We start from the raw sequence: 25,435 nt of genomic DNA, 5'->3' as shown, positions 1-25,435 counted from the left end.
AGAATCTGCATAAGATTTCTTTGTGCATATGAGGGAAACAGCAATAAAAAAAGGTAAAGGTAAAGTGTCGTCGAGTCAGTGTTGACTCCTGGCAACCACAGAGCCATGGGGTTGTCTTTGGTAGAATACAGGAGGGGTTTACCATTGCTGTCTCCCACGGAGTTCCATTTGTTAGAAATCCATTTATTTTCAAGTTATGGAGTGGGAAAGAGTGGAGCAGGAAATGAAATGGAATCTGCTGTCTCAGTTCCATACCTCCATAGACCTGAACAGAGCCTACCTGTGTACAAGCTATATGTGTACTGACTCTTTGGAGCTGTTCTCACAAGCAGCCAAGACCAGGCTAAGGAAGACAAGCCTGGGCTTGGCTGCCTGTAAGAACCAATGAGAGGCAGGCGGCTGCTGGCGGCACCTTGGCAGCAAACCCGTCTGGGGGCCTGCCTTGTAAATGAGGTCAAGGGAGCAAGTGCTTCAGCCTGCGCTGAAGCACTGATGGGCACTCACCTGTTGCTGGGGAGGGGAGGTCCCCACAATGCACTGTGCACTTGTGTGGTGCATTGTGGGATTTCTGGGGGCCGGGACGATGCATCCCGGCCTCCGTGCTCCCTGGGGCAGTGACAGGCTATCTGGGTGCATGATCCACCCATCCAGACAGTCTTTGGAGATTGTCTGTGGGGAAGGTGGACTTCTGGGCCTAGAGGCCAGCTTCCCAGCCTCTGCCCCATCTGCCCCATCATGAGAATGACCTCACTATGTGCGACTGAAACCCTATAAGCCCCCAGTCTCACTGGGAAAGCATATGTGTATACAGTTTATATGCTCATGGATTTTATTCAGACCTCCACATGAGGTCTATTGAGACCATCGCATGAATGTTAGGGTAGCTGAAAAACTGAATAAGGCTGGGGGGAAGTGTGAGTATGGCATAAAATTTACAAATAACTACATGAGTTTGTTTTCACCCTTGTTTTCAGCCTCAGTGGATTCTGTGTCTCGCCTAGGGTCAGATCAGCACATTGTGTGTGTAGCGACACACAAAGACATTGGAGAAAGGGTTCTAACTTAGCGTCTAGGCCCAGAAGGGCTGTAGCATATGTTTTTTTCTCCCTGAACATTTTAGATAGAGATATTCCACACTGAGCCTCTTCTCATGACCACAGATTCGTGGTAGCATGGGGTTAACCTAGGAATCCTTGGTCATCTGGAGAACCAGGAGGCCCCCTGAGCCAGCAGTTCTGAACCTGGTTAGCCCCGATCTGCTACCCAGGTTAAAAGTGACATAGAATGAAAATGGAGCCTGTTCCATTTCCCTTTCCTTGGTTGTCTGTGCTGATGTGCCATTTTAAACTGCTCTTGGGCAGCTGGCAGCCATATTTACCATAAGGTCCTGTGGCTTGCGGGGCTATAGAGCTGAACTATTGAGGGCGGTTTCTCCACTACTTGCTCAATCAATGCCTTGTGGGATACTGGCACTGACCCTGCTCAGGTTTTTCTTTGCTCATGGAACATACAGCAGCACGACCGTGTGGGGGTTGGGTAAGTAAACCCAACCAGGGGCTTGGGTCATATGGGAGGAATGGAGTTTGAGCATTCTTCCCCACCAGCCCACCCCCCAAATGGTCGTGAGAATGGTCTCACTATCTTATAAGCAAGTTCATAAGCTTGGGCATATTCTCTCTTACTCTTATGTCATGCAGATTTCATTGTGTAACCTGGCTACCCAGAGGGGTGAGGTTTGGGATGAACATGACTTACATTAACTCTGATAGCTAAAGAGGACTCAGTATTTTTATTTTATTTTTTTTTAATTTGCTCAGCCTCCGGTTTTGGAGTCAGGTGGTCTTGACTATCATCTAGCCAACAAGCTAGTTCCTCCTTCTCCTGCTACTGCCCTTTCCCTGTTTAGTCAGTTGTTGGCCAATCTTGAGTGTCCTGTAAAGGCCCTAGGGCAATTTCCTAATTCCCGTTAGACTACTACAGAGAGAGGGTAAAGTAGCCACCACTTGTTGCTTCCATTTCATCATTCAATACTTGGGACTGTTTAGTTCATGTTAACCTTCATAAGTGTGTACAGTAGAAATGCATAAGCCTCCTGGATCTATTTTACAAGCCTGCCTCTTAAGTTACTGATCAATCTGTGTTCTGAATGTGTATACATGGATACCTTCTGCCCAATCTGACTATTTCCTCTATCAAAGTGCAGGCTGGAGTTCTCCTTCTTCCTTGCTAGTCTTGATGCCCATAAAATGACACAATTGCTCTAGTTCAACAATAACCCAAGACCTGAACAAGGACTCTTTGAAACTAGGTAATTAAATGATGTGTCCTTACATCTTTTAGCGTCCTTTTCTAGGAGGGGAGGGGGAGGAGTGTCAGGCAGCATCCTTCCCTCCTCCTCTCTATGTGACTGGCTGGCAGCTTCTCTCTACATGACTGGATGGCTATGTGTTCAGGCTCAGCCCACCCCTTCCTCAGTCTGATTGACAGACTTGGCAGCAAGGAAATGCTGGCTGATGCTCAGCATTGCCCTTGCCCTTGCTGCCGAGCCTAGCCATGAGGCTCCAGAGGATGGGAGGAGGAAGGAAGCCACAGCATAGTATTTGGGTTTGCTTGTTGTTTGCCTGATTCCAAGGTAGATCCACCGAGCTTGTATTTGATTTCCCACCAATTTGGCAAGGTTTACTTCTGAGGGGGAGGTCATAATTCTTGGCTGCTTATATGGGGTACCTGAGCTGAAGCTTTGGCCTAAAAACACTTGTTAAAAGTGTTTTTAACGAGTGTGCACTTGTTAAAAAAGGTTGAGAACCACTGTTTTATAGAAAAATAATCATTGAGCTAACCAAACTGGATAATTTCATAACCCTTGCAATTCTGTAAGGTAGTAATTTGTACTTTGTAAGTATGAAGACACAACAGGATGTTTACTCTTTCATCAATACTTTGTGTTAAGCCTTTCCCGTGCCATTGTCATCATCATCTTCTTCTTCTTTTTCATATAGGAGGTCACTTTTAAATGTCAGCAGCATGAGCTGAGAATAACTAGTCTAAGCAACATTTGCTAGCAACAGCACCTTTCTAAAATGTGAAGTTTCAGCACTGTAATAATGTAGTCCTGTTGCAGTGAATTTTAATGGCTACTTCAGATGCCTCACAATCTATCACCATTTAAGGGTGATAAATGCAGATTAATATACAGGACACCTTTACATATTTTCAAATTTAGCAGGCCTTTTATTTTTACAAATAATCATTTAAGCAAAACATTTGCAGAGTCTTCAAAACTTTTGCTTTGTCAGAAGTAACACTTGACAGGTTTTACTCTTGCTCCTTGTGGCTTGCCTGGATTAATAAATTATAACGGCACAGTCATGCCAGTATGGTTAAGGTGAGGAGTGTTTTCAACAAGCCTCTATTATAAGCCCTGAACGTTCTATTGCTTATAAAATCAAAAGTATCTATCTAATCCTCATGGATATTTTGCACACATCAACTAGGGGAAAAGAGACATCACTCCTCTGAATTCGGTGCAAATCAGTTGCAAAATGGCTGTGATACAACAGTTTAAGTTTTTAACCCCTTTTCACCACATATAGAGGCTATTCACATGATGGGGTGAAATCGGCCTAGTGGAGGCTAGCCCGATTTCGCCCCATCGTGTGACCCACTGGGCTTGGCTGAGAGCCCGGTGGTTCCTAGGTGGGTAACCCGCCTAACTACCCCTGCCCTAAAACCAGGTTTGCGGAGCGAGTGCTCCGCAAACCTGGTTTTAAAGATCGTGAGTAGCCACGGTGTGGCTCTGCGCCATGGTTACTCACGAGGAGACCCCCGGAGGGCAAAAAGCACCCTCCCGGCTCCGGGGTTTTCCCCATTATGCCCTGCGCACTTGCCACGCGGCCCCCGAGTTCCCCAGCCTCCACCAGCTCTGTCACGGAGCCGGCAATCGTGTGGGCAGCCAATCCGGTTGCCCAGGGCTCCCTCCCTGCTCATGTGCGGGGAGAGCGGGCTAAGCCCGCTCTCCCCATGCACCCTCCAAAACCGGGTCTCACTGATCATGAGACCCGGCTCATAATGTACATTTTTCAATTTATTTATTTATTTAAAGTATTTTCAGCATTCCCCCAAAATTCAGATCCATACTGGACTGCTGCTTTTGCTGGTTTGAAAAACATCAATCTAGTGACACCCCCCCCCCCGTAATTATTGTTTGAAAGCCCCACAATAACAGGGAAAATAATGAAGGTGACTTTAGCTTAGAGGATAACTGAGTCTGCCCACTCAGAATTCTGAAGCCTGAATTCTGTTGGGAGGGGCAAATCTTGTTAATTTCTAGCAAGCTACTTCCTTGTTCTGAGCATAGGTGCCTGATAAGGACAGTCTATGAGCAGTCTGGCACTTGTGGCAGACCAACAACCATACCTCCCCCTCCCTTTTCTATCATGGGCATTTGCTCCTGTTCTCTCTGCCTCCTTTCTCTCACTCTCACCAAAGCAGGGAAGCAAAGCCCCTCAGCAAAGCATGGAATAAATCATCAGAAAGTAAGTCCATTGATTCCACCAGAGCTTACTTCTGAGTAAACACATATAGGGATCAGGACCAGCAAAGATGCTAAGCAAGACTGTGAGTTCTCGCTCTCTCCTCACCTTCCCCCCAGACCATCAGCAAAGCATAGAAGGAGGAGCCCTTCTGACAGGGGAACCCCATTTATTTATCTGGGTGTTACTTCTTAGTGAAAAAAACAAACCTATAGTATTGGGACCAAGTGTTGGAAGTTAAGGACTTTGCGCTGTCTCGTCTCAGACAGTGGAGGACAGACTAGTAGGTCAGAGGGCTAGAGGGTCAAGACATTGGTCATCCCTTCTCTACTGCTCTGACACTATCCCTTTGAAATGTAGATTGCTAATCTCAGGGACTAACTTCCTTCCTCTCCCTCTCTTCCCTACCTGCCCTTCTACCTTGCAACATGGCAAGCCTCTCTCCCTGTACTATGTGTGCAGAGAAGATGCAGAATCCATCTGCATCCAGCTAGATAGATAGATTAGAGATCCTAACTCCTCACTTTCCTATCTAGAATGGAGTTCCTTAATAAATGCCTTATATATTGATTTGAAACTATGAATTGGCTCCAAGTTACTTTACTCTCAGCATATATGCATGCCTAACTAAATCCACTGTGTTGTGCCTCTGTGCACTCTGCTATAATGAGAAAGGGATTCTCTCACCACAGAGAATTTCCAACACCAAGGACCCCATGCTAGGAGGTTCTGAAGAAGGGACCTCAAGGAAATCCTAAAAAACATTCTCACCCAGCACCAAGAAACCATCATTCTGGTGTAGACTGCTTTTGAACATGGAGGTTCTACATGGGAGCCAAACTGCCAGTGAATATGGAAGCTTCACTTGACCATACTTAATACATGAAGCCTCCATATTCACAGGTGCTTTGCCTCTTGTTCAAGGGCAGTCTACACCACAATAATAGTTTGGCACTGGGTGGAAGTCTTTCCTGGGATCTCCCTATTGCACTTCTTTGGAGCTATCTTGAAGCATGTAGCTGAGCACTGTGAGAAAGTGGATGATGTGCTAGAGTCCTTTTCCAGCAGCATTTTGATAACTTAAGCTGAAATTCTATGTGCATACCTAGAATTAAATACCATTAAACTCAGTGGGACTTGCTTCCAAATAATGAGGAAACAGTTAAACAATCCCTGAAAAAATTCTGTTTGGGTATTGGCTTAAGGCCAATGATGATTGGCTTAAGGCCTACCTCTATTTTGCTGGTAACACCATTCTGAAGGAAATTAAATCAAGCAGGACAACTGTGAGGTTTATGGGAAATTTCTGGGAAGATAATCTGTAGCTTTGGACACAGTTGTTAAACCATTTGTTATTTTTAATTATTGTTGTTGTTTGTGTGTGCTTTACGAAAAAGAAAACATGAAGTACATATTTAAAGTGAACACAAATTACCTGCTTCTTGTTGATTTTTGGTAGAAACACCACCGTGGGAACGTTTTAAAAATTGTTTAAGGGAACCTGCAGTGTTTACCCTGGATGCGGTGTTTACTTGCAAATAGAGGCAAAGGAGGCTGCTCAGGAAGAGGAGGCAGTGGCCGTGGAGGCGGACAATGGGCGCCATGACATCAGCGAGGCCAAGCTCAGCAGTCCATTTTAAGGTGGACTCAGCAGTCTGTTTTAAGGTGGCACCACAGGTCATGGAGGAGGAGGGGTGGAAGAGGAGCAAGCTGGGGAGGGGGACGGGGCGGCAGCAGCAGCAAATGAGCCAGCCCAGCCTACGCCACTGAGAAGCAGCTGTGGCGGTGGCACATCAGCACCCACCTACTGATGAGAGGCTCCACGCTGAGGAGAGGGCCTCCAAGCAACAGAGTTCCTCCCCCACCTTTTCATGGCCGTATTTAATTGGTTTAGCTGCGGTGTTTACAGCGATGCGGTGTTTCTGACAGGTTTTTGAAAAAACCCAGCCCTCCCTCTCAGTGTGGCGTTTATGCCGATGCGGTGCTTCTGCCCCAAATTACGGTAATCGTGTGGTAAGATCACACTGCCGCTATTATTGAATCTACTTATTTCATTTAATTGTGTTTTTGGGGGGTGGGGAAGGGAGTGTGACTTTATCTTAGCTGAAGGTGTTACAAAGTTGTTGGTGTTCAACATCAGGAAATTCTACCTTGTGGTTTGAGCACACATTTATAGAAGTTTAGTCAAAACAGAACTTTGAAAACTTTACAGTTAGGATCCTAATTGTTCTGTTGGTTGAGTGGGGTGTTGCCAAGTGGGCAGCCTTAAAATATCCCTTAATAACTATGTGTTGTCAAAAAAGAAAAAAAGAAAAGAAAAAACAGATCTGTGCTACTAAAGTGGGGGTGGCATTCTGTGATTTTGAAGATCAGTTATGTGCCCAGTCCAGTTATTGAGACCTATAATAGTATTAGTCTGGAGGGGTTTGGGTAGTAACATCTGTCAAACAAGGCTCAAGATACTACAGTACCCTCCAAAGAATACTAATAAAAATCTGCAGTTTTTCAATAGAAAGGAAAATGTATCGTCCAGATGCAGAGGGAGCTTCTATGGTAGGAGTTCTCTCCACCAAAGAACTTTCCTTAAGTCACAGTTCTGTTAATATAATTAACAACAAATATATAAATATTTGTTGCTGCCGCCGCCGCTGTTGTTAATATAATTAAGTTGGGGAAGTTGTTTCAGCATTCAAACATTATAAGTAGGGATGTGCACGACGATCTTCGGCGCCGGCGGGGGTAGAGCTTTAAGGGTGGGGGAGGGTGTACTCACCCCTCCCGCCACATTTCCCCTGCCGGCGCGCTGTCGGTTTTAAGCCCCTCGGGGCGGCAGCGTTCCTCCCTGCCTCCCCGTTTCTGCCCTCAGCCAGAAGTGGCCGGAAGTCGCGAGTGCGCGTGCTCGCCACTTCCGGCCACTTCCGGCCGAGGGCAGAAACGGAGGGGCAGGGAGGAACGCTGCCGCCCCGAGGGGCTTAAAACCGACAGCGTGCCGGTGGGGGAAATGCAGTGGGAGGGGTGAGTACACCCTCCCCCGCCCTTAAAGCTCTACTCCCGCTGGCGCCGGAACGCCGAAGCGGCCCCTAGCCCAAAACGTTTCGGAGGCCTTTACAATGGCCTCCGAAACTTTTTGGGCACATGCCTAATTATAAGCCCTGAATATTCTCTTGGTGATAAAAACTAAATTGTCTGCCCAATCTGCCTGAAAGTTTGCAGGCATCAACTAGGGAACACACACCACCCCTTCAGAAAATGGCTAAGACGCAGCAGTTTGAAAATTGACCCTTAAACTTTAGAAAACAAGTGTTGGCTACTAGGGCTGTTCATTGGACACTGCAACCTCAATGAATCCTCCCAGTGCGGCTTCCACTGTGACCATCTCTGGGGCAGTTCATTACATTCCCGGTGCTGGGAGGGCCCCTTCTGCAGCAAGCAGAGCCCATGGGGCTGGGAATTCACCCAGGGACATTGGGGATATCTGGGAGGTGCACTTCCTACCAGCACTATTTCCATGGCTGCAGCAGAGTGGTGTATGAACTTGCTCGGGAATGCAAGGAGGTGGCAACGGGTTGTGGAAGAGAAATCAGTCCAGAGTGAATGCTTATGAGGAATCACAAGCTGGTGACAAGGTAACATGGGTCCTTACAAGCTATATGAGGTAGTGGGGGAGTGGCTACTCACGATTGCTCGCGCCGTGGCTACTCACGATTGCAAAAAGCAGGTTTGCAGGAACGCTCGCTCTGCAAACCTGCTTTTTAGCAGGGGTTCTCAAGCGGGTTACCCGCTCAAGAACCACCGGGCTCGGCTGCGAGCCCGGTGGTTCTTACGGCCACCAAAAATCAGGCTAGCCTCTGCTAGCCCGATTTTTGCTGACTGTGAGAAGCGCCCCTTTGTCTTAGTCTTTCAGTTAGATATTGGGCTGGGGAGGGATACATCCAGGCATTTAACAGGTAGAGCTTCCCTAATCACTTCCTAGAGATACCCCTGATGAATTTCTGCCTGATGTATCTCTGATTAAGGCAAGGTGTGGGTGCATGAAGCCTCATTTCCCAAACCATCATTGTATTTTATCAGCTTCAGCTGATACTCCAGATACATCCATTTCTGGAGACAAATGACCTTAAAACGGTGGTACTAATGCTGGTAACCTCTAGGTTGACTACTGCAACACACTCTACATGGGGCTGCCTTTGTACATAGTTCAGAAACTATCAGTTGCTCAAGAATGCCACCCTGTGAAACTGTTCTGGATATGTAACTCTGTGCATTCGTTGTAGGGTAGTTGTGACATTTTGGAAACAAGAAGGCATTTCATCATTGCTGCTCTTCAGCAGAGATCTTTGCACAAGCTCATCACACTTAATACTTTGAAAAATGGAGCAGATAGATCGTTGAATACTCAAACGAGAAAAGACTAAGTGGGTCATTCTCTACAAGGCTGATGCAAGCACTGAATAATTTGCCCGTGCTGCATTTTAATGCCAATATAACAAGGATGTGCAGAACATTACACACTTCTGGGCTTTAAAAGAAAATGGGCAACATTTTCTATTTGCCTTCCGAGATAAGCTCATGAGTTGATAGTTTCATACAAATATGTGGATGCTAATAATTGATGATTATAATAGCAATAAGCAAGTGGATGGAATTATGTTAAATCTAATGGCATTTTGTTTTCTGTATTTAGAATAGCTGAATCACATTATTGCTCCCTTCACCTCTGTGAAATAAACTCATATACCCCATTGCTAGAGAGAAATGCTGACAGTGACTGTACCCAAATCTTTAGGTTTTGTGACTTCCTTTCTGAGACACAAGTCCAGTCTTCAAGTGATAGAGTTTGCATTTATTAGGAGCCTATGTGCAGATGTCAGTGTTTTAAAACATATTCAATATATTGTAAAACATACTGGATATGTCTCTAACATAGCCTGTGGAGACTGCACACACTAATCCTCAAACACAAATACATCTGATGGTATGAGCTTCTCCATCTAAAGGGTTGTTTTTTTTAATGCAATGACCTTACACATTGCAACATCATGCATAATCTGAGAGTATGTCTTTTCTCCAGAATAAAGTTGCACACTCTGTTGATATAGAACTCCATTAGTTCATGTGCCCCATCCAATGAAACTGGAATAAGAAAGCTTTCCGTGCCGGGAATGTGATACCTTTCCAAAACCTCTGAGTGAGGAAGCTAGTACTGCCACTTTATATTGTAGTAGATTTTAGGCAGCAAAGATGGAAGCCATATACTAGCACCTGAAATGGGAAATGATGCCATAACTTGGGTTTGAACCAATGAAACATTGAACCCTTTCTCGCGATCAGTGAGAAAGGGCTCTGATCTGCTGGGGAGGAAGTCTTAAAATGCTTTCCTCCCCATCAGACAATCGAGGGCTCCTCTGGGCAGAGGCGTGTGGTACTGACACATGAACACTAAGCCAGGCTTAAGGGCATCTGCACACCCCAAATCCAGGCTTAGCAGCAGGCTCCCTAAGTGGGTTTGCCACTGCGCCACACGTGCTGGCAAAACCGGGCTGGCCTGGTAGACCTTTATCCAGTAGCGATTCCAGGTACCTTGGGTGCCTGAAGCAAAGTGAAAAACAGTTGCTATGAGAAGAGGAAGTTGCTTAACTTGTCTCCTTGGCCACCTTTAGAGCATAAGAATAGCCCTGCTGGATCAGGCCCAAGGCCCATCTAGTCCAGCATTCTGTTTCATACAGTGGCCAACCAGATGCTGCTGGAAGCCACAGGTAGGAGTTGAGGACATGCCCTCCCTCCTGCTGTTACTCCCCTGCAACTGGTACTCAGAGGCATCCTGCCTCTAAGGCTGGAGGTAGCCTATAGCCCTCCGACTAGTAGCCGTTGATAGACCTCTCCTCCTTTAGCAAGGAGGCTGGGCAACAAGATAAACCTGCCAGCAAGTAGCCTCTTCTCCTTAACAAAGCCTTGCAAGGATCAGAACAGGAGCATCCAGCCCAATCTTTGCAAGACCTTGCAAGGAGGGAAGGTTGCCAGCATTCTCCCTCCTTTTTCAAAGCCCTTGCAAGATGGTGTGGGGGGCAATGTTACAGACCAGGCCTATACCAAATATGCTCATTAGCTAGTATACAAAATCAGGTCTGGCTTCAAGTTCTTTTATATGGTGACCCATGTTGGATCTGGGCGCAAGGAAGAAAGGAGATGCAAACCACTCAAACAGGATTCAATGGGCTTTATTGAATATAAAAGGCTTAGCAACAATCTAGCAAAGCAGAAAGCAGAATACTCTATTAATATTAGCAACAGTATTTAAATGGAACATTCTAGCCATCACCAATATTCCACCCAGTGTTCCTAACTAAATATGTGTGTGCACTTAAATCTTCCTAGAGCCTAGTACAGTTTTAGATACAGGCAGAAAAGACGGGGAAGGAGAAGGAAGGCTGGGGGCTGACATGGTTTTGGGGTAATTAGTAGAGGAAAGGGGGGCAAGAGAAGGGAGTGGGGAAAAAGATGAAGGGAATTCCCAAGGCTTGTAGCATATTACCAGGATCCGAGGCTGGAGAGAGATGAATCACTTCAGCTGAAGCAGTGAGGTGCTGGTGGAGAGAGGAGTTGTGCAGTTGCTTCAGGTCATAGCTGAGAGCTCCATGGCTGGGGAGCCTTGACTTCTCACTGCGCAGTGAGAGTCATAGCCTCTGAGCACAGGCAGAGTTCCTGCTTAGCCCCACGGCTGGGCAACTAACCCTGGGCAAGCGTGTGAGCAGCATTGCTGTAGGCAAAGATTGCTGACTCTCTGTCTCAAAAAGCCTCATAGTGATTTTCTCTTTGATCTATACAAATCTCATCTTTTCCTGGGTTCCCCAGAAGGGGTGACAAAGCTGTTACTTTCTGGACAATGTCTTTTAATCACTCAGGATATTGGCCAGTTCAGAGAATTCTGAATCTCATCTTCTGAAATCTGTGCACTCAGGAAGGGAGGGGGGGCGAAGCAAGTGTTAGTGGAAAGACTAAATCTACAGGTGTTCTCCCAGGATGGAATTTCTATAGACAGCAACTGAGTAATCCCCCTTGGGGCATGGCAGAGCCAATCATTGACAATGATTAGCATAGATTTCTTCCACAGACATTATCTGATAGTGAGTTACATTTTAGCATATTGATTAGCTCAAGCCCAGCCTTTGTGTTATCTTAAGTATCCAGTTTCACAATGCAATGCTGGAATGTCTCACCCAGAGGTCGAGCAGGCATTTCACCCAGAGTTCAGGTGTGATTTCATCTCTTAATATAAAAATGAAATCAGACACAGGCCTATATTCCAGGCCTATATTCCACAAACTTCTGAGTGGTGCACTACAGCAAGGAAGGTTGCTTCCAGACTTCCTGTCTATGTAGAGCTATCACAAGTCTATGCACAAGGAGGAAAGGTTGCCAGCAGCTTCCCTTCTTGTGAAAAGTCCTTGCAAAGGCATTGCAAGAATCAGACCAGGTGGCCCTGGTCTGACCTTTGCAAAGCCTTGAAAACAAACCAGACTTCCAAAGCCTTTCTCTGACCTGGTGATTGTGGTGGCAGAATCTACCACTCCTGCTCCTCTTCCTCACCCTCCTGTTCAAAAAGCAAAGGGAGGGAAATTGGAACAGCAGGAAGTGTGTGCCATTATTTCCCGCCCCTCCAATCTGCCTGCCCTCTGCTGTTGTCAGACAGCCTGACATAACAGGGAAGGAGGAGGAGGGAGGAGGAGGAAAGAGCAGTGGCAGGTCCAGGTGGAGTGAAGCAGCCAAAAGTGGCAGCATGTCTGCAGAGGCAGCCGCTTGAGGGTCCACACCTGAAATGACTGCCTTACCTCACCTCATTAGTGAGGCACCTCTTTATTCAGCTCTTGCTTTCATTGCTGAAATAACATTTTCTTAGCATTAAAACTATAATACTGAGCTGCTGGGAAAATGTGATTTATTTTCCCCAGTATCTTAGCATCAGGAGCAAGATATTTCACTTCTGGTGACTAGCTGCATATTTCAGATAGAAGTTGGCAAATCACTTGGGAGACAAGCCACTCTTTCACTTACTTGGAGCAAGTAAGCCTAACTGAAGTCAACCAAACTACTTAACCTGTGTTTCCCCCCAAGTTAGACTAAACGTAGTTTCAAAAGACCTACACGAATGAAGCAGTATTGCTTCTAATGAAGTACTGGTGTTTAGTGTGTGCTGCTGCTGCCACCTTCCAGACCAAGGCAGTGTGTGCACTATTGCATATGGATGATTTTCGCCCATCTGCCCCACCCTTGGAAGCACTCCCTGTGACCCAGAAGCGAGTTTATATTGCCACAATGTTATGAACAATACTTGCATACATACAAGGTCCTTGCACATGAACCAAAGAACAACATGGCAGGAAGGAAATGTCTTAGGTTTTGTATGGGTTCTGCACTTTTCAGGTGCAAACTATACATTATCATGAATGCATGGCTATTGCAGAATTTCCATGTATGCCAGGTTAACAATCACTTAAAGAAAACACATGAAAGAGCATCATCGTGTCATGTGTTTCCCTATGGCTGCCGAAGTTGTGCATGATGGGAATTTGCTGGGTGTGATAATGCCATGCTACCCATCTTACTTAACTGAGCATTTCTGGAGAGATGTGAGAAGAGACATGGGTTTGTAGGGCCCAGATGTTCATGGCAACATGTAGTTTGGATCTCAGTGGACTTGATTACCAGGTGAACTGTGCCATGACTGAGCCTCCATGCTGAGGTGATTCAACCTGATTGTGTAATGTGCCACTGAGAAATTGCCCTCCCCCAAGTTTTACAGGTTGCTGAAATGTGCTCTGTAATGAGATTTCAGGAATACAAAGTTATACTGAAAATGCTGGTTTGTTGTAAAGGAAATCTTTTCTCCTGGACCCCTCTAATTGTGGCATCTGTTCTTATTTCCTGGCTCTTTAATGCATATGTAGGAAAGGCAAATTACAGTGGTGAAAAATGATGCTTTCCCACCTATTCAAACTATTGTATGAAAGAACAAGTCAGAGTAGCACAAAACCTGCATTATTTATAAAGAACTGCAGCACAATTGTAGTTAAGGGTCTGTCAGCATTTCCAGAACACCCAGATTTACAGGAAATTAGCACTTTGGCACTTTAAAATTTCATTAAGCACAAAATGTAGTACAAGTAATGACAAAATTTCTCTTTTGTTGTTGCTGTTTTTAAAAATACTATATTTATGTCTCCCACGTTTCCCCCTAAATTGAGGGCTATTCTCATTTTAATCCTCACAACCCTGTGCGTTTAGGCTGAAAAATAGCAAGTAGCCAAATGCCATCCAACTGGAATTCATGACACATCAAGGTTGAACCTGTGCTTCATACGTCCAAGTCCAGCACCTGGTCCATTGAACTACATAGAAACTTCACCCAAGTAGGAAGCAAGAGGGCACAGTCCACAGATAGAAGGCATAATTTCAATAAAATCATCCCAGGTTCAGGCTATTTTTGACTATGATTGAACCAAAGTAAAACTTTACCATGTACTGATTGTTTCAATGTGAGACATTGAAAGGCTTGCTGAATTCTCCCATTGAAGTGAATAGGGCTTATGTTTGCCTGGATCTCCACAAACGCAATGAATTGACATGAGATCAAAGAGATGATCTTGTTTGCATTCTAAGGGGTTTATGCCCCCCTTTAAAAATGTAAATTAATATTTTAGGTTCAAAGTCCCATTCAAGTGTATGGTGAACTCAGGTATGGTGTCCCTCGGGGCTCCATATTGTCTCCGATGTTGTTTAACATCTACATGAAACCACTGGGAGAGATAATCAGGAGATTTGGTGCAGGGTGTTATCAGTATGCTGATGACACCCAAATCTATTTCTCCATGTCAACATCATCAGGAGAAGGCGTAACCTCCCTAATTGCCTGCCTGGAGACAGTGATGGGCTGGATGAGAAGTTACAAACTGAGACTGAATCCAGATAAGACGGAAGTACTTATTGTGCAGGGTCGGAACTTGGGAGATGATTTTGATCTGCCTATTTTGGATGGGGTTACACTTCCCCAGAAGGAACAGGTACGCAGTCTGCGGGTGCTTCTGGATGCAAAACTCCCTGGTGTCCCAGGCTGAGGCAGTGGCCAGTAGAGGTGTGCACGGAACTGCGGAGCTGCAGTCCGGCACTGGGGTGGGAGGTTCTAACAAAGTACGGGGGGGGGGCTTTACTTACCCCCCAAAGAACGTCACCGTATTCTTTTGATTAAGCGGGCGGCATACCTCCCTGCCGCCCGCTTCATTCCCCCTCTGGCGCGGCTCTTCTCCTTTAAATTCTCCATCGGGCGGCAGGGTATCTTCCAGTCCCTGCCGCCCGGCTCTTCAATGTCCCCGATCGGCTGGCGGCCGCCCCCTGTGCAGCCTCAAGACCCCTGCCGCCCCTTCCCTTCCCATTTCAAGGGGTCGGCAGGAGAACTCCCCTGCCGACCGCGTCCCCTTCCCTGGCTGCACTGCAAATGGCTTCTAGGAAGCCTTTTGTGCGCCTGCACAAAAGGCTTCCTAGAAGCCATTTGCAGCGCAGCCGGGGAAGCGAGCGGACGGCAGGGAGTTCTCCCGCCGCCCGCTCGCTAAAGTTTACACTTTACAAGTGTAAACTTTACACTAAAGTGTAAACTTTAAAGTTTACACAAGTGTAAACTTTAGCGAGCGGGTGGCGGGAGAACTCCCTGCCGTCCGCTCGCTTCCCCGGCTGCGCTGCAAATGGCTTCTAGGAAGCCTTTTGCGCAGGCGCACAAAAGGCTTCCTAGAAGCCATTTGCAGTGCAGCCGGGGAAGGGGACGCGGTCGGCAGGGGAGTTCTCCTGCCGACCCCTTGAAATGGGAAGGGAAGGGGCGGCAGGCAGGGGCGTAGCAAGGTTGGAGTGGGCCCAGAGACAAGATTTTAAAATGGGCCCCCCCACCAAAGTCCAGGGCCTCCGCACACCCCAGGCCCCCAAGGATTTAAGTCTGATATTCCAAAATAAGTATGCTGCCTGCAAATACATTTCACTGAATACACACACACACGTCACAATATATAGTGATATACATTGAGTACTATACATTTGTATTACTTTTAATGCCTAGAACACACTAGAAAGATGAATGATTAAAATGGGCCCCTCGCTGCAGATTAGCAAAGGAGACTTTCAACCATGCAGGGTGAGCCTATGTTTGTTTTCTCAGAATTCTGAACAAATTCAGTCAAGTTTGATTGCAGGAGGTTTTTCACAGGAGGCTTTTAAAGCCCTTTAAGACACATCTCCTCTGGAATAGAGGTGCTGCATTCACATGTTGGCCAGATTTACCCTGAAGTCCCTGCAAGTTATTGGGGAGCAGTTCACACACAAGAAAAATAAAATAAAAGCACCACACATGCTTCACAGTTCTCACTCAGACCTTCTGGGTTGCAAAACAACTTGAACATAAGTGCATTTATAAATGAATGAATGAATGAATAAAATTAATAAAATACTGTTCCAGAAGTTTTTGCAATTTTCGGCCATGAAACAAGCCACTTATAGGACTTTTTAGATAGTTTTTTTTAAGTCAGCAAATTTTCCAAGCTGTTTCAAAATAAATATCCAGAGACTTCTCGGTCCCTCCCCCCCCCCCCATATCCAAGGCCTATGGCAAGCAGATCCCTATATATGGGGGGGGGGGGGTGGGGGCGGGAAAGGTAACCACAAAAAGGAGTTCACACTCTACCAGGCAAATGCTGGGTTCAGCAGGGCAGCAGGGGGTCTTCTGCTGCAGAGAACACTCTGGCTGCCTCCTCCTTCCTGGCTTGCTTGGGCCCTACTCGAGTTCAGGCTTCACTGCGGCCTACACGGAGGCCTCCGTGGAAGCCCCGCCCACCCGCCGATCAGCTGAGAGGCGGGAGAAAAGGAGCTCTTTGCAGCTTGCCTGCTGCTTCGATTGCCGGCCAGCAGAACAAGCAGGAGAGACGGCAAAGAGGGCAAGTGGCTGAGAGGCTATGGGGCTGGGCAGGGGGCAATGGGGAGTCACGTGAGGTGCCTCTGGGGTGCCCCTCCAGGCAGTGGGGCCCCCAGACAACTGTCTCCCCTTGCCCTATCATTGTTACGCGCCTGGCGGCAGGGGTCTTGAGGCTGCACAGGGGGCGGCCGCCAGCCGATCGGGGACATTGAAGAGCCGGGCGGCAGGGACTGGAAGATACCCTGCCGCCCGATGGAGAATTTAAAGGAGACAGACAGAGCCGCGCCAGAGGGGGAATGAAGCGGGCGGCAGGGAGATATGCCGCCCGCTTACTCAAAAGAATTCGGTGACGTTCTTTGGGGGGTAAGTAAAGCCCCCCCCGTACTTTGTTAGAACCTCCCACCCGAACCAAAACCACGCGTGTCCGGACCGGTCTGGAGGCCTTTAGAATGGCCTCCGAACCGGTCCGTGCACATGCCTAGTGGCCAGAGGTGCCTTCTATCAGCTTTGGCTGATACGCCAGCTGCGTCCATTTCTTGAGATAAATGACCTCAGAAGAGTAGTACATCTGCTGGTCACCTCCAGACTTGACTACTGCAATGTGCTCCATGTGGGGCTGCCTTTGTACATAGTCTGGAAACTGCAGTTAGTCCAGAATGCCACAGCCAGGTTGGTCTATGGGTCATCTCAGAGAGACCATATGACTCCTGTATTGAAGGAGCTACACTGGCTGCTGATAAGTTTCCAGCAAAGTACAAGGTTTTGGTTATAAACTATAAAGCCCTGAACAGCTTGGGCCCTGGGTATTTAAGACAACATCTTCTTCGCTATGACCTGCACCACCCATTGAGATCATCTGGAGAGGTCCGTCTGCAGTTGCCACCGGCTCGTCTGGTGGCTACTTGGGGACGGGCCTTCTCCATTGCTTCCTCGAAGCTTTGGAACACACTTCCTGCTGAAATAAGAGCCTCCCCATATCTTACAACATTTAAAAGGGCAGTCAAGATGCATTTGTTCACCCAGGCTTTTAATTAGATATTGCTTAAATTGTGTTTTAATTGTGTTTTAATAGTTTTAACTTCTTAAATTTTAATTGTTGAAATATGTTAATCAGCCACTGGATGAGGGACCATGTGTTGCACTCCCAGCCAGTGAGCACTGCATTTGTCAGCTGGGTGTAGGAGGAGGGCAAGGGGGTGCCATGGTGGCTTCCTCTTACCCAGAGATGGCTACACCCCAGTTCCTTCCTCAGTGGCTGGTATGGACTTTGGCATGAGACAGAACCACAAAAAATGCCACTCCTCTTTAAAAGTGAAAGGTATAACTTGTATTTCAACAAAATAGAATGTGGAATTTTTCTTTTTCCTTAGTTGCTGAAAAATATGAATAAATTTATGTGTCCCCCACCCCATTTGCTGTATTGCTCAGGCAGCCTTGGAGCCTGCCCTCCCCTAATTCCCTCTCCACTCCTGCGGAGCAATTAGCAGTGCCTCTACTGTGCCTGCACTGCTGCCCATCTACCAGGTGCTCCAGGTACAGGCTCCAAGGTGGTGTGCAGTCAGAGGCTGCACCTTTTGTGCCTTTTCCATCTCTGCATTTTCCTTGCTGTTGGACTTGCCTCTGCCCATGGTAGCGCTCGAGGCTCCTAGCTCTGCTCCACAGCAGGTGGTAGGTTGCAGAGCTTCCAGGGAGTGGGCGGGGGGCATATTTTGGGGATGTGTTGGGACACTGGTGGCTTCACACCTTGTTCCATGTGTCTTCCTGGTAAAGGTGTTAAGGCTCTGGCTTCAGTTAATCCTGTCACTTCCCTTGTTATGGTCCAACTGTCAATGTTCCCTTCTCATCTGAAATTCCTTTCTTAACAACTCTTTAAGTCTGTTCTCATGAGCAGCCTAACCCAGGCTAGGGCAGCCCAGATTGGGTTAGGCACTCCCCCCCCCCCACACCCAGAAATCCACTTCGAAGCCTGGTCTTTAGTTGAGGTTAAGGATGCAAGCTGGTTCTGCTTCCCCCTTCTCCTGCTCTCCTGTCCAAATTTGGACGTAACGGAGAGCTCCCTCTCTGCAGTAAGCGAGACTGCAGATAGGAGGGAGAACTGATTGTGTAGACTTCCTTCTTCCATGGACAGCTTGCACAGCCAGTCACAGCCAGAGTTATGGAAGGAGCTTCCTCCCTCAATTCTGGTTCCAGGGGACGCAGCCTACAGTTCCGAATTCAGACGAAGCACAAGCTGCATCAAAGCTCAGGTTGCGGTGATGAAACTCACTACAACCCAAGGGTTCAGACTGTAGGCATAAAATCAAACCTCGGGTATGTCGCCCCGCTGGACCCCAGTCTCAGCTGCAGTTCCACATTATGTGCAAATCCGGCCATAGTTGGTTACTTTTCTCTTTTCTGACAGCAGGAAGCTAAACTGTAACATCTTATACTGCCCTGTATCAGCAGGGTGTCAGTCTCTCACCTCAGAAAGCTTCTACTAATAAGAATATAAGAACAGTCCTGCTGGATCAGTCACTCATTCTAACAGCTCTCTCTTTCTCTCTTTGATGCCTTTCTGATTTGCTTCTCTAACTCCAGGCCACTCCCAGCGTTTTGATCCAGAAGGTGATCGCATGTTCCTAGTAACACATTTCCCATCAGTCCTTGCATTGTCACCCATAATGATTCTGTGGAGGACTCTGGTCCTCCTAGGTTTCCTAGGTTTCTATCCCTTCTTTAATATACAGTGCTACACTCCCCCCCGCTCCAAGAGCTTCCCTAACTGTGGAATGAGAAGGAGGACACATTTTTGGACTGTCCAGATATTTCAGGGAGGAAGGGCTAGGCTAAACTTCTGCACACTTAGCATGAAATTGGCAGTCAGAACATTTTGATCTTGGCCAATGTGAGATCAGTTTTACATGTTAAAGTAAGAGATCAAGTACAGCTATAAGATCAAGCTGTCTTTTAAGTGGGAATGAAGTTTCCTAAATCCTGCTCTAGGCATGTAACTGGCATGAGGAAGTGGATAACAGCAAGTCTGCGGCCACTTTAGAAGAGACCTGAAGGAAGATGAGCCACACTGTGCCTCATCTGTGCCTGGCACAGTTGAAGGAAGTGAAGATTGGAATGAGAGAGAACTTGAAAATGTAACCAGATACAGGAAAACACAGCTGGCAGCTATGGGCATCTCCAACCCAATTAGTTCCTTAGCAATGATATTTTGTAGTGTCCAGTTGGGAATGTTGAACCCTCACCTAGGAGCCTTGCCTGGGTTTACATATTTTGGCTAGTATACTGGGAAGTCTTAGAGAAGTCACACTAGATAGGGCCATAGTGCTGTGGAAGAGCATCTGCTTTGTTTGCAGAAGTTCCTGGGTTCAATCCCTGGCATCTCCAGGTAGGGCCAGAAAGATGCTCGAAACACATTTTAATCAATATGGTTTTTGATTGAAATGATATGTGGTCATGTGGACAAGACCACAAGGAACCCCCTGTCTGAAGTACCCCAGGCCCACCCAAAGCCTTAATCCAGCCCTGACCTCACCAGCACAGTTAAAGCCCCTCCCCACGAGTGACTCCTTTAACAACAGTGATTAGGTTAGGCTCCATGTAACAGTACAGCAGCCAAACCAAGAATAAGTCCTTAACTCAAACAATAACATATTCTCCACATACAGCAACTGGTATTCAGAGCTATAATATTCCTGCACCATTCCTTCAGGGCCATCCTCAAGCAGATGCTCTCAGCTTTTGTTAGTTTCACCCCACAAGTCAAGTTACAAAGGAAAGCCCACTGCTCAGTACTCCCCCCGCCACCCAAGTGCTAGCATTCTAGTAGATTGGATTCCTCAAATACTTGTGCGCTCTTCAAGTACAAGAAGTGTCTCCAAAGTGCTACATGACCCATACATTTGGATTAGACTGCCACAGACTAGCATGGCCTATTATATCAGTAGCACCTCTTTTGAAATGATATCCATTCATTTTCTTGAGGGCTTGATCCTTCAAGGGGCAGTGAGTCTACCCTCATTTGCTCATGGTATTATTCAGGACTTTTGAACAATAGGGCCCTTAATCTGGTCTAGTCCTTTATTTCATAGCCCCAGATTGGATAATATATAGCAGGCCTGCCAAATGAATTTTCACTTACAATATTATTTTTCAGCTATATAAAACAAACAAACAGAATATGAATTTGAACATCAGATGCTTGTATCTCCCTGTGAAGAAAAAAGACAGGCCATCAAAAGAAATCATGTTATCAATTTTATCAAGATGTCATTTGGAAGCAACTGATCATCATTGCCCTAAATCACGTGCACCCTCAACAGTGTTTACCGTTGTTTGTTGTCTTTCTGCACCTGAAGCTTTTGGACTAATGGTTGTTTCTATGGCACTAGGGATGACTGTTCCAGCATCTGAATCAGAGACTGCAGCTTCCTATTGACCTGTTTGTTAGGAAGTTTGTGTTGATTGTCATCGTATCTGACATGTTTGGGGATGTTTTGGATAAGCAGAGGTTGACAAACTGTTAGCTGCCTTACACCTGACAGTCCGTAACAGCTGCTGTTACACACACACCCAGGTTGCTGGAAGAGAAAGCAACCTTCCTGATCTCAAGAAAGAATAGATCTTATAGATGCTTGCTAATGGCACCTGGGATGCTGTAACCTTGTACAGTAAAGCAAAACAAATCCTTATTTTAACATAAATGTGTTCTCCTGATCGAGTGCTTCATTCTGATGTTGTATATAAAAGATATATAAGAGAGAGCCGTGCGCCGCCTCCTTGGCGGCGCAGCTGGTTTGTCCCAGCCCCTTACCCAGGAGCATGCGGGGCTGGGAGCAGCTCGCGATTGGCCCAGAGCCACTTCCGGGGGTGGACCGGAAGTGCAGAGCCGGCAGCGTGCCTGCATCGGCTCAGTCCACCTCTCAATCTTGGAGAGGACGGATGTGCCGAACGGCTGGGCCATGAGGCACATGGCCTGGCTCAAGGGAGAGTCTGGCAAGGGGGGCATTTGCTGGGTGTTGGGCCGGAGGCCCGCCCACTGGTGACTTCGCCCAGCGCTAGCAAGTGCGGGCGAAGCCGGGGCCAACCCCAGGTGCCGGGCACCATTTTGCAGGCCCACACGGCCCGGATTAGCAGTGTCTTGGGTGGCAGCAGCGGCAGCCGGCCTATCCGGCTTCCCCCGGCCACCCTGTGCAGCCCAGATCAGCGGCGCCTCAGGGCTCACGCACGGCAGCAGTGGCTGGCCTACCTGGCTCTTGGTCATCCTGGGCGGCCCCCTCGCCTGCCCCTGCTCCACTGGGGAGGGCCCACCGGTGGAGAGTCGGGCTTCATCGCCCGCCCGCAGATCTGGGCTTTTCTCCCCTGCCCGGGGCTGTAATAATGCCCACCTTTAGGGCCTAGCTGAGGGCCGGCCTTTGGTGCCAGCTTACGTCGGGGGCCCCTCCCCCCTCCACCACAACAGCCCTGGGTGAAAAGTGGGGGCCGGTAACCAGCGATCGATGTGACTGCACTCCCCAACCCCCCCAGCTCCAGACAGATCAGCGCGTGGGACTGCGGTCACAGTGACAGAGCGGCAAGCCAGGCCAGGCCCGGCTCAGGTTTGGGGGAAGTGTTTCAGGGGGTTGGGCAGGCTGGGATAAAGTCTGTGGGTGTGGCCCCTGGGAACTGGGATTTCTCCCTCACAAGGCCAGTCATTTGGGCAGGGGGTGGCTAGGGGAGGGGCCCCGCAGGCTGTAGCTTTTTGGCGGCCTAGTTCGTCTCATCTCAGGGTGCGGAGCGCTTGTTGTCACGCAGCTGTTGTATTCTGCCACACACGCACACCCCCGCCTGTACCATGGGTCCTAAGAAGGTGCCATCAGGAAAAGGGAAAGGAAAAAGGCCTACCCCAGCACCCAGGGGACCCTCAGCCCAACCGGATTCCTCTTCGGAGGACGAGCGAGATATGGAGTTAGGGGCTATCAAGGCTCTCATCGCTTGGCTGGCGGCCATAGCTGGGGGTTGGGAGGCATTGCACAGAGATGGTGGGGGTCCATCGGAGGACGGGACTCCCAGGGAGGGGGGCCTTCCCCACCTGTGTATCTGCGCAAGATGACTAGGGCTGTGAAACTGATGAAGGGCTTTACTGATCGTTTAGCGGCGCTTGAGGCAGCCACTGCATCAGGGCTGGCTCTATGTGGCAACAGGTCTACGGAAGGACCAGCAGCGACAAGACCCGAGTCAGGTGGAGCCTCCGAAGACCCGGCCAGACAGGGTGGTGAGTCCCCACAGGGGGTCTGGCCGTGGGGCTTGCCTTGGAGTCCTCCAAGAGGGCCCTTCGGGTGGTTCCCCGGGCTGATAAATTGGGCTTCCCCACATGCAACATGTAACCGGGTTTGGCAAGGTGGAGCTGGGCAGTCAGGGTCCTGTGCCACCCCGGCACAGGCGCCCACGACCAGCAGCGGCAGAGGCCTAGATGGCGGACCAGTCCCCCTGGGCAATCACCTGCTTCCACACGTAAAAGAGCGCTTTTGGAAGGGAGAGTATATTGATGTCTTCCAACTGCTGTTTAAAGAACCTGAGCCTGTGGGCAAGGAGGGGGACCAGGAGAGGGATAAGGAAAGAACCAAGAGGAAACCCATTGAGCGTAACTGGAAAAACTGGGTTTCTGGTTTCACTATATACATGGGGGTGGGGGTGATCACTGAGAAGTACCTGGAGAAGGGCCCCGCCCTTATCAAGTACTTCAACAGCATTCATAGGGCTTTCATGGATTTTGCAGGCAACTCATGGGAGGCCTATGACCAAGCGTTTAGAGAATGGGCATCTAACTACCTGGGGATTTCGTGGGAGAAACAGCATTCCGAGCTTTGGCTCAGGATTATGACACCATCCAGGCCCCTTACTGGAGAGCGCACCAAAAGTGGCCACCTAATTTCCAGGACCCCAGCGGCGTCAGCGGCTTCATCCGCCGGCGCCCAGGGGGTTCAAAGTCCCCTGGTGTGCTGGGAATACAACAGGAGCGGGAAGTGTGCTCGGTCCCCCTACAAATTCAGGCACGAATGTGGGTTTTGCGGGGGCCAGCACCCTGGGCTCAACTGCCAGCGGACAAAGAGTTTTAGAGCAGGAGGCTGGGTCCCCCATGCGGGCGGGGGCAAAGGGCCCTCCATCTCCCAGGGGGGTGGCCCTGGAAAGGGGCCCCACCCGAATTAGGATCCAGGTGTTGTGGAGGCTGCTGCGTGACTACCCGGACAGGGAGTGCGCACGGTACTTGGAAGCTGGCTTCTCAGAAGGCTTTAGGATTCCGTGTCAGCTCCCACGTGAATTTAGTGTAGCTAGCAACCTTAGATCAGTCAAAGGCATGGAGCAGGTGGTGGTTAGGAAGATTAACAAGGAGGTTGCATTAGGCCACGTACTAGGCCCTTTTAGTGAGCCCCTCCCAGTACTCTGAGGATATTCCCCCTGGGGGTTATGCCCAAGAAGGCTCCTGGCGTGTATAGGCTAATTCACCATCTGTCATACCCCAGAGGTGGTTCGGTCAACGACAGAATACCGGCCGAGCTATGCTCAGTCCACTACACTTCATTCAATGAGGCGACAGCAATGGTCCAGGCCTATGGGCCTGGGGCACGGCTAGCCAAGTGTGACATAGAATCAGCCTTCCGGCTGTTGCCAGACCATCCCAATGACTTCGATCTGTTGGGATTTGCATTTGAGGGAAAATACTATATCGACAGGGCTCTCCCCATGGGCTGCTCTGTGTCGTGCACGGCCTTTGAGGCCTTCAGCACGATGCTGGAATGGGCGCTACGGAAGAGAGCGCAGCTTAATTCCACAGCTCATTGCCTAAATGATTATCTTTTTGGAGGCTGAGAGGACTCCGATCAATGCTACACGCTATTGGGCACATTCGTGGCCCTCTGCCAGGAGCTTGGCGTGCCCCTAGCCAGGGATAAGACTGAGGGGCCGGCCACCAGGCTTACATTCTTGGGTATAGAGTTAGACACCCCGGGGCAGCTGTCACGGTTCCCCAGGGATAAGCTGGAAGCTTTGAAGGTACTTTTGAGGACATGTGAACGGGCCAAAAAGGTGATGCTGCGCCAGCTGCAATCGCTGGTTGGGCATCTCAATTTTGCCTGTCGAGTGGTAGCACCTGGCCGCCCGTTCCTGCGGCATCTCTGTGACGCTGCAGCTGGGTGCAGGCTACCGCATTTCTGGATCAGGGTAACCACGGCTATGAGGGAGGACATGAGGCTGTGGTTGTGCTTCCTGGACTCCTTCAACGGAGTTTCCTTCTGGCAGGTGACACAGCTCCTTGAAGCAGACTTCCAGGTGCAGTCAGATGCAGTGGTTGGCCTTGGATTTGGCCTGTATTTGAGGGGAAGGTGGTGTGCGGAGCAATGGCCATGTGGCTGGGCGGAGCGGGGGATCACAAGGGATCTCACTTTCCTTGAGCTTTTCCCCATAGTGGTCGCTGTTCACATTTGGGTGGACCAGTTTCGCAACTCGGCGGTGCGCTTCTGGTGTGACAATCTGGCGACAGTGCAGGTTGTCAGTTGACAGACTTCCAAATCCCCGAGGGTCATGGGCCTGGTAAGGGCATTGGTACTGGCTTGCCTGCGTGACAACATATTGTTTACAGCGCAACATGTGCCGGGTGTGCAAAATGATATCACAGACGCTCTGTCTCGTTTTCAGATGCAGCGCTTTGGGCAGCTGGCTCCCGACTCCTCCCCAAGGCCCGAGAAGATGCCTGTTGGGCTATGGAGCCTTGGAGTGTAGAGGCGCTCAGGGCAATCGAGGCCTCCATAGCATCTAGGACACGGGTGGCCTATAGTAGGAGGGTGGCAGCCGTCCAACACTTCAGGCTGCTGACAGGGATTAGCCAGGCTTGGTCTGGCCCCCCTGAGCACCTGATGCAGTACTTGGTGCACCTCCAGGCGGGAGGGCTTGTGGTGAGCACCATGGCCGGGCACTTGGCAGCACTGGC

General features: G+C 48.7%; 1 long non-coding RNA gene across 1 annotated transcript in view; it reads left to right on the top strand.

Moving 5' to 3' along the window:
• The first annotated feature begins 16,770 nt into the window (after positions 1–16,770).
• Positions 16,771–25,435, top strand: part of LOC128344490 (uncharacterized) — a 46,914-nt gene continuing 38,249 nt past the window's right edge. Inside the window, exon 1 of the long non-coding RNA XR_008315881.1 lies at positions 16,771–16,842. This is a non-coding gene — a long non-coding RNA (uncharacterized LOC128344490). The remainder of the gene's footprint in view (positions 16,843–25,435) is intronic.

Source organism: Hemicordylus capensis, chromosome 2, assembly GCF_027244095.1.
Source record: "Hemicordylus capensis ecotype Gifberg chromosome 2, rHemCap1.1.pri, whole genome shotgun sequence".
Taxonomy (NCBI): domain Eukaryota; kingdom Metazoa; phylum Chordata; class Lepidosauria; order Squamata; family Cordylidae; genus Hemicordylus; species Hemicordylus capensis.
This window is presented reverse-complemented; position numbering and strand designations above follow the sequence as displayed.